The 7,503-nt window shown below is 41.4% G+C and overlaps 2 pseudogenes; both read left to right on the top strand.

The window, feature by feature from the left end:
- The first annotated feature begins 236 nt into the window (after positions 1-236).
- LOC104665008 lies at positions 237-2,861 on the top strand (annotated as a pseudogene).
- A 1,637-nt stretch (positions 2,862-4,498) lies between these two features.
- Positions 4,499-5,399, top strand: LOC104665003 (annotated as a pseudogene).
- The last annotated feature ends 2,104 nt before the right edge of the window (positions 5,400-7,503 follow it).

The raw sequence follows: 7,503 nt of genomic DNA, 5'->3' as shown, positions 1-7,503 counted from the left end.
GCATAGGCAACAAAAGCAGAAGTAGACAAATGGGACTGCACCAAAATAAAAAGCATCTGTCTGCACAAAAAAGGCTCAGTAGAGTGAATAGACCAGCTGTGGAATGGGAGACAATATTTGCAAATCATACTTCTTAAAAGGGGTGAATATTCTAGTTTATAAGGAAATTGAGCTTGCCACTGCCACCACTGCTGCCCCCCAGAGACTGCTGAGCCCTCGTTGGTCTGCTGCCACCACCCAATCCAGAAACAGAACATCTAGTCATGGATAAAAATGAGCTGGTTCAGAAGGCCAAACTGGCCGAGCAGGCTGAGAGATATGATGACATGGTAGCCTGCATGAGATCTGTAATAGAGCAAGAAGCTGAATTATCCAGTGAGGAGAGGAGCCATCTCTCAGTTGCTTACAAAAATGTTGTAGGAGCCCGTAGGTCATCTTGAAGGTCGTTTCAAGTATTGAACAAAAGATGGAAGGTGCTGAGAAAAAACAGCAGATGGCCCGACAATGCAGAGAAAATTGAGACAGAGCTAATAGATATCTGCAATGATGTACTGTCTCTTTTGGAAAAGGTCTTGATCCCCAATGCTTCACAAGCAGAGAGCAAAGTCTTCTATTTGAAAATGAAAGGAGCTTACTACTGTTACTTAGCTGAGGTTGCTGCTGGTGATGACAAGAAAGGGATTGTGAATCAGTCACAACAATCCTACCAAGAAGCTTTTGAAATCAACAAAAAGGAAATGCAACCAACACATCCTATCAGATTGGGTCTGGCCCTTAACTTCTCTGTGTTCTATTGTGAGATTCTGAACTCCCCAGAGAAAGCCTGCTGTCAGCCAGGTGCAGTGCTCACACCTGTAATCCCAGCACTTTGGGAGGCTGAGGTAGGTGGATCAAGAGGTCAGGAGTTTGAGACCAGCCTGGCCAACATGGTGAAACCCCGGCTCTACTAAAAAAACCATTCCTACTTGCTGGCCATGTACTTGGAAAAAGGCCGCATGATCTTTCTGGCTCCACTCAATGTCTAAGACACCCTGCTTCCTTTGCTTGCATCCCACTAACTATTTCCCTCATCCTGTTTACTGTAGCTCATCTCTCCTTAATTGATGAGATTGTGTTTATCTCCCTTTAAAACCCTACCTATCCTAAATGACCTGTCATTGTCTGTCTTTCAAATCCTTCCTCTTTCTCTTCCTCTATTCTCTAAATAATAATGGGGCTAAATTATACCTAAACACACTTTTCAAAATATTTCCTCAGTACTTTGCAGAAAACACCAAACAAAAATGCCATTTTAAAAGAGGTGTATTTTTTCTACACCTCTTTAGAATGTAAGCTTCTTTTCTACACCTTTTTAGAATGTAAGCTTCTCAAGAGCAGGGACAGTGTTTTCTGTATGTTCTGTTGTGCCTAGTACACCATAAATGCTCAATAAATATTGATGATGGGAGGCAGTGAGTCTTGATGATAAGGGTGAGAAACTGAAGTACCCCCCATAAAAAATTCTAGTATATAAGGAAATCAAATATTAGCAAGAAAGCAAGTAACCTGATTTTAAAACGAGCTAAGCTCTTGAAAAGACTTTTCTCTAAAGAAAACATACAAATTGCAACATGTTTGTGAAAAAATGCTCAACATCACTAATCATCAGTGAAATGAAAATCAAAACCCCGAGAATCTATCACCCCACACCTGTTAGAATGGCTATCATCAAAAACACAAAAAATAGTGTTGGCAAAGATGCGGAGAAAAGGAAACCCTAACACACTGTTGGTGGGAATGTAAATTAGAACAGCCATATGAAAAATAGTATATGGAAGTTCATGAAAAAATTAAAAATAAAATGATCGTATGAGCCAGCTTTTTTACTTCTGAGTTTTAAAAACCTATAGTATATACACAAAGAAAAAAATGTATTTTCGTTTTTATTTTTTTGACTGAGTCTCACTCTTGTCATCCAGGCTGGAGTGCAGTGGCATGATCTCGGCTCACTGCAACCTCCGCCTCCCAGGTTCAAGCGATTCTCTTGCCTCAGCCTCCCGAGTAGCTGGGACTACAGTTGCCCACCACCATGCCTGGCTAATTTTTGTACTTTTAGTAGAGACGAGATTTCACCATGTTCTTCAGGCTGGTCTCGAGCTCCTGACCTCCAGCGATCCACCCACCTCAGCCTCCCAAAGTGCTGGGATTACAGGCATGAGCCACCGGGCTGGACCATATTTTCTTTATTCAAAGGAAGTAGAATCAGTATGTCAAAGAGATACCTGCACCTTCATGTGCATTGTAGCATCATTTGCAATAACTAAGATATGGAATCAACCTAAGTATCCATTGAGGGATGAATGGATAAAGAAGATGTGGTATATATGTACAATGGAATACTAGTTAGGCTTAAGTAATAAAAAATTCCTGTTATTTTCAACAACATGAGGGAACTTGGCAACATTATGCTAACTGAAATAATCCTGGCAGAGAAAGACAATACTGTATGATATTACTTACATGTGGAATCCAAAGAAGTTCAACTCATAGAAGCAGAGAGTAAAATAGTAGTTACCAGGGGCTAGGGTGGGGGTGAGGTGGAAGAAAATGTAGAGATGTTGGTCTAAAGGTATAATATTTCAATTAGGATGAATAAGTTATGGAGATGTGTTGCACAGCATGGTGACTATAGTTAATAATGTATTGTATACTTGAAAATTGCTAAGAGTATATTTTAAATGCTGTCACCACAAAAAAGATAAATATATGCAGTGCTAAATGTGTTGATTACTTTGGCTTAAACATTTCACAATGTATACATATGTTTAAACATCACATTGTACACCATAAATATAAACAATTTTTTGTCAATTTTAGCTTAAGAAGACAGGGGGAAAAAAAGACAATCTGTGAAATGAATGAAAACAAAATCCCAGCACAACAAAAAAAGTATGGGATATGGCTAAAACAATAGTTAAAGGGGGAATTTATAGCTGTAAATGCCTATGAAAGAAAATCTCCAATCAATAATAAGACCTCCAATTTTAAGACACTGAAAACAAAACAGTAAACTAAATCTAAAACAAACAGAAGGAAGGAAATAAGCAAGATTGGGATGTGATATGGATTTGGGTCCATGTCCCCACCCAAATCTCACCTTAAATTGTAATCTCTATATGTCAAGAGAGGGACCTGGTGGGAGGTGATTGGATCATGGAGGTGGTTTCTCCCATGCTGTTCTTGTGATAGTTAGGAAGTTCCCACAAGATCTGATAGTTTTAAAAGTGGCAGTTTTTTCTGCACTCGCCAGGTGTCTCCTGCCACCTTGTGAAGAAGGTGTCTGCTTCCCCTTCACCTTTCTCCATGATCATAAACTTCCTGAGGCCTCCAAAGTCATGCAGAACTGTGAGTCAATTAAACCTCTTTGCTTATAAATTACCCAGTCTCAGGTAAGTATCTTTATAGCAGTGTGAAAATGGACTAATACAGAGAATTCGTACTAGGAGTGTGGTCATGCTATAAAGATAACCTGAAAATGTTGGAGTGACTTTAGAACTGGGCAACAGGAAGAGGTTGGAATAGTTTGGAGAACTCAGAAGAAGACAGAAAGATGCGGGAAAATTTGGAACTTCTTAGAGACTTGTTAAATTGTTACGACCAAGATGCTGACAGTGATATAGACAATGAAGTCCAGGCTGAGGTGGTTTTGTTAACTGAAAAGGGGTCCTGATCCAGACCCCAAGAGAGGGTTCTTGGATATCACACAAGAAATAATTCAGGGTTAGTCCACAGTGCAAAGTAAACGCACGTTTATTAAGAAAGTAAAGCAGTGAAAGGACAGCTACTCCATAGACAGAGTAGGATGTTCCTGAAAGTAAGAAGAGGAACCCTTCCACCCTAGGTACAATGCTTGTATATTTATAGGATAAAAATAGCTCTTAGGGAGATGTGCTCTGCTACAAGAATTTGTGATAAAGGATTAATTTTCTTAATTACTATACTTTATAAGAATCAATATTATTATCTTTAAAGCAAAATTAGGAATGTCCTTGTTCTCCAGATATCAGGATATCTGGACAATCCCAAGTCTGGGTCTGTTTCAATAAACATCATAAATTTGTTCCCTTAACCAAAAACATCTAGAGGCTAGGAACATCTAATTTTCTGGAAATGTAGCCCAGCAAGTCTCAGCCTCATTTTCCTAGCCCTCACTCAAAATGGAGTCGCTTTGCTCGAAAGCCTCTGGCAGTTTTAGATGGAGATGAGGAACTTTTTGGGAAATGAAGCAAAGGTCACTTATGCTATGCTTTAGCAAAGATATAGGCAGCATTTTTTCTCTGCCCTAGAGATCTGTGGAAGTTTCAACTTGAGAGAGATTATTTAGGGTATCTGGCAGAAGAAATTTCTAAGCAGCCAAGCGTTCAAGATGTGGCCTGACTGATTCTGAAAGCATTCAGCTATATGCACTCACAAAGATATGGTTCAAAATTGGAACTTATATTTAAAAGGGAAGCAGAGGTCTCTGTTCCACAGGATGGGGTTTGTTAAAGTTGTTAAGAATAAGGCCTACTTTGAGAGATACCAAGTGAAATTTAGAAGACGATGAGAAGGTAAAAATGATTACTGTGCTCAGAAATGCTTGGTGATACAGGATAAAAATAAATACAACACACTCAAATATAGGATGATCGTTCATGTAACAAAAAGAGGTATCATTTGTCAGATTGCTTATGCCTGTATAGAGGGGGATATGATAGTCTGTGCAGCATATGCACTTGAACTGCCAAAATACGGTGTGAAGGTTGACCTGACAAATTATGCTGCAGCATATTATACTGGCCTGCTGCTGACCCACAGGCTTCTCAAAAGGTTTGATGTGGACAAGATCTATGAAGGCCAAGTGAAGGTGACTGGCAATGAATATAACGTGGAAAGCATTGATGGTCATCCGGGTGCCTTTACCTGCTGTTTGGATGCAGGCCTTGCCAGAACTACCACTGGCAATAAAGTTTTTGGTGCCCTGAAGGGAGCTGTGGATGGAGGCTTGCGTATCCCTCACAGTACCAAATGATTCCCTGGTTATGATTCTGAAAGCAAAGAATTTAATTCAGAAGTACACCAGAAGCACATCATGGGGCAGAATGTTGTAGATTACATATGCTACTTAATGGAAGAAGGTGAAGATGCTTACAAGAAACAGTTCTCTCAATACATAAAGAAGAGTATAACTCTAGATATGATGGAAGTGTATAAGAAGCTCGTGCTGCTATATGAGAGAATCCAGTCTACAAAAAGAAGCCCAAGAAAGAAATTAGAAGAAGTAGAACCATCCCAAAATGTCCCTTGCTCAGAAGAAAGATTAGGTAGCTCAAAAGAAAACAGGCTTCCTCAGAGCTCAGGAGCAGACTGCTGAGAGCTAAACCAATTTTCTATAAGGGTTTTCAGATAAAGACAATAAACTTATGGACAGAAAAAAAAGGGGGGAAACAGAGCATAAAAGTTTGGAAAACTTGTAGCCTAACTATATGGTAGAAAAGAAAAACGCATTTTCTGAGAGGAATTTTAGCCAGCTACAGAAATTTGTATAAGTAATGAGGAGCTGAATGTTAATAGCCAAGACAATGGGGAATTGTCTCCAGGGCATATCAGAGATCTTCACAGCAGCCCCTTCCATCACAGGCCCAGAGGCCTAGGAAGGAAAAATGGTTTCCTGGGCTAGGCCCAGGGCCCTGCTACTCTGCGCAGCCTCAGGATCCAGCACACTGTGTCTCAGCCACTCCAACTCCAGCTGTGGCTAAAAGGAGTCAAGGTACAGTTCGGGGTCATTGCTTCAGAGGATGCTAGCCCCAAGCCTTGGTGGCTTCTATGTGGTGTTGGGCCTGCAGGTGCACAGAAGACAAGAGCAGAGGTTTGGAAGCCTCCACCTAGATTTCAGAAGATGTATGGAAACATCTGGATGTCCAGGCAGAAATCTGTTGCAGGGTCAGAGCCCTCATGGAGAATTTCTGCTAGAGCAGCATAGAAGGGAAATACGGGGTTGGAGCTCCCACACAGACTCTTCACTGGGACACTGCCTAGTGGAGCTGTGAGAAGAAGACCACTGTCCTCCAGGCTACAGAAAGGTAGATCCACTGACAGATTGCACCATACACGTGGAAAAGCTGCAGGCACTCAACACTAGCCTGTGAAAACAGCCACAGGGACTGTACCCTCAGAGTCACAGGGGCAGAGCTACCCAGGGCTGTGGGAGGTCACCCCTTCCATCAGCATGTTTAGGATGTTAGAGATGGAGTCAAAAGAAATCATTTTGGCGTTTTAAGATTTAATGAGTGCCCTGACAGGTTTTGGACTTCCATGGGGCCTGTAGCCCCATTGTTTTGGCCAATTTCTCCCATTTAGAATTGGAACATTTACCCAATGCCAGTACCCCCATTGTATCTTGGAAGTAACTGACTTGCTTTTGATTTTACAGGCTGATAGGTGGAAGGGACTTGACTTGTCTCAGAAGAGACTTTGGATTTGGACTTTTGGTTTAATACCATCATCAGTTAAGAGTTTGGGGGACTATTGGGAAGGCATGATTGTGATTTGAAATATGAGAATGACACAAGATTTGGGAGGGTCCGGGGTCAGAATAATATGGTTTGGCTCTGGGTCCCCACCCAAATGTCATCTCAAATTATAATCCCCATGTGTTGAGGGAAAGACTTGGTAGGAGGTGATTGGATCATGGGGGACATTTTCCCCCATACTTTACTCGTGCCAGTTTTCTTTGCACTAATTTAAACTTACTTCAGTTGTCTAAAAGACACCCTAATTGTGAATCCTCTGGGATGTTCACTGTTGTCCCCACGTACACTAAGAATCTCTACAGGGGGTTTTAGTTAGCCTAAGTTTAGCAAATGCCTAGTTACTTTTCCCTTTTTAAATTCACACTTTCTACAGATAGCAAGGTGTTACAAAAGTAGATTACAAACTACAAATGGCAGTTGGATGTTGAGCCTAAATTCCACAGAGAGTGAGCGATATACAAGGGGGGACTAACAAATAGTGATTGTAGAAAGGAGGAAGGGAAGGGTAAACTGCATTGCCCAAGGGGAGACTTCAGAGGCCCTGACTTGCTGGAGAACCTACCCAGAAGTGGAGACACCAAAAAATATTCAGGTGGCCACTTGCCTATCACTGTAGGTGCTGTTCATCAGGCCAGGAGTCTGGGAACTCTCAGTTTCTTTGAACAAGAAGGGCTTGAGCAAGGCAGTTATATGACAGCACGTAGGAAGGGGCTTGCCGCTGACTATTAGAAAAATAATACTTCCAACTTTATGGTAGAAAATGGCAAGACCAATAGTTCCTTAGGGGGAGGGACTATAACCCAGAGTCCTAGCGGGAATGTCAATGCCAGAAACCCCAGAGCATTTAGTGGAGTGACCAAAAATACCTATGCTGAAAACCTAGAGTGTCCGAAGTTCAGCCAATGAGTGTTCTCTCACCAAATGCCAAAAACCTTGAGGCACCCCAGGGGTG

The sequence above is a fragment of the Rhinopithecus roxellana genome, chromosome 4, assembly GCF_007565055.1.
Source record: "Rhinopithecus roxellana isolate Shanxi Qingling chromosome 4, ASM756505v1, whole genome shotgun sequence".
NCBI lineage: Eukaryota > Metazoa > Chordata > Mammalia > Primates > Cercopithecidae > Rhinopithecus > Rhinopithecus roxellana.
Note: the sequence above shows the minus strand (reverse complement) of the source record. Positions and strands in the feature narration are given on the sequence as shown.